At 42.0% G+C, this 1,285-nt stretch overlaps 1 protein-coding gene across 4 annotated transcripts in view; it reads left to right on the top strand.

Annotated features, from left to right (window-relative positions):
• rhot1a (ras homolog family member T1a) overlaps positions 1 to 1,285 on the top strand; it is an 18,773-nt gene that overhangs the window by 15,362 nt on the left and 2,126 nt on the right. The window lies entirely within an intron of this gene.

The following is a 1,285-nucleotide window of genomic DNA, read 5'->3' as shown; positions in this document are numbered from 1 at the left end:
ATCCGACATAGAAGAAGGTTTTACATTTAGTGTCGGGTTATCGAGTCACGACTGTACTTATGTATATGGCTGTATAATCTGACATCTTAGTCAAGAAATATAAATGTGCTTTAATAGTTTTTCTTTTTTTTTTAAAGCAGTAAATTAGAAAATTAATGGATAGCAATAATAATAATGTAATAATATTGTATATATACATATACATATAATATTATTAGATTTTAGAATTAAAATATCATTTGAGTTAAATGTCTTCTACATGCTGGTGTATTAACCGTTACAGACACATAAGAGATGCTTCAGGTAGTTACCAGTGCTGTTAACTTTGGGCCGCTGTGGCGTAGACCTGACACTGGGTGGAGGTCTAATACATTTGTTGAACTTTTCCAAAGAAACTCACACTTCTGTGAGACGGAGGGACTTCTTGTTCCTGCTGTGGCTGCCGTGTGTGTGTGTGTCGTGGGTTCACGTGTGCAGTGATGTTCGTTCAGGTTTGGTTTGCACTCGTGGCTGAGCTTTGAGGGTGGTGCTTGTTCTGTACGTCCGGCCGGCCGGGGGAGCTGGGTGATACTGAGGAAACATCACTGTGCTGCTCATTGACAGTGTTAGGGTTAGAAATTGTTTCACCAGCGTCACCAGAATGAGCAGCAGTGAGTCCAGAACACGACTTCAGCTGAACAGTATTGAGACAAAATGCCAATCAGTGAAAATGAAAACTGAATATTTAAAAGAAATGTTAGCACCGTGTACATAATAAGATGATCATTTGAACGATAGAAGAGCTTGTTCTGCTAATGTAGCTGCATGTCAATGGACAAACAGTCCAATAGGCTCAGTTTGTCAGACCTGGATTAGGCCTGGTCCTAAAAGTAGTTTCCAAAAGAGATCTTCACTGATTTGTTTTTTTTAGTTTAGGACGAGGCTGAACCCGGTCCGGGGAGCCGGCTCATGGTGTCGGTATGAGACCTGAAACAATCGGCTGATTAGTAGATGGCTTGAGTCCAGCAGTGGATCAGACCAGCTGGTTCCACCTCCAACATGTGGTACTGGCAGGTTTATAGTCCACCATGATGGTCCAGGGAACTTTTGGAGCAGTACATCTGAAAGTTCACTTGGAGCTCCAGGAACCTTTTCTTCTTTTTTTACATTTTATAAATCGATCAATCATTTTCAGCCTCGTCCGTATTCTATCACAGTATCTCCCTGCTTTACCTGCTGTGTCTGAGTGTGGACAGCTGGGTTACTGCTGTCACGCTGTGGCAGTGTGATGGTGTGGTTGTACGAA

This window comes from Stegastes partitus, unplaced genomic scaffold, assembly GCF_000690725.1.
Source record: "Stegastes partitus isolate 25-593 unplaced genomic scaffold, Stegastes_partitus-1.0.2 Scaffold459, whole genome shotgun sequence".
In the NCBI taxonomy this organism is placed as follows: domain Eukaryota; kingdom Metazoa; phylum Chordata; class Actinopteri; family Pomacentridae; genus Stegastes; species Stegastes partitus.
This window is presented reverse-complemented; position numbering and strand designations above follow the sequence as displayed.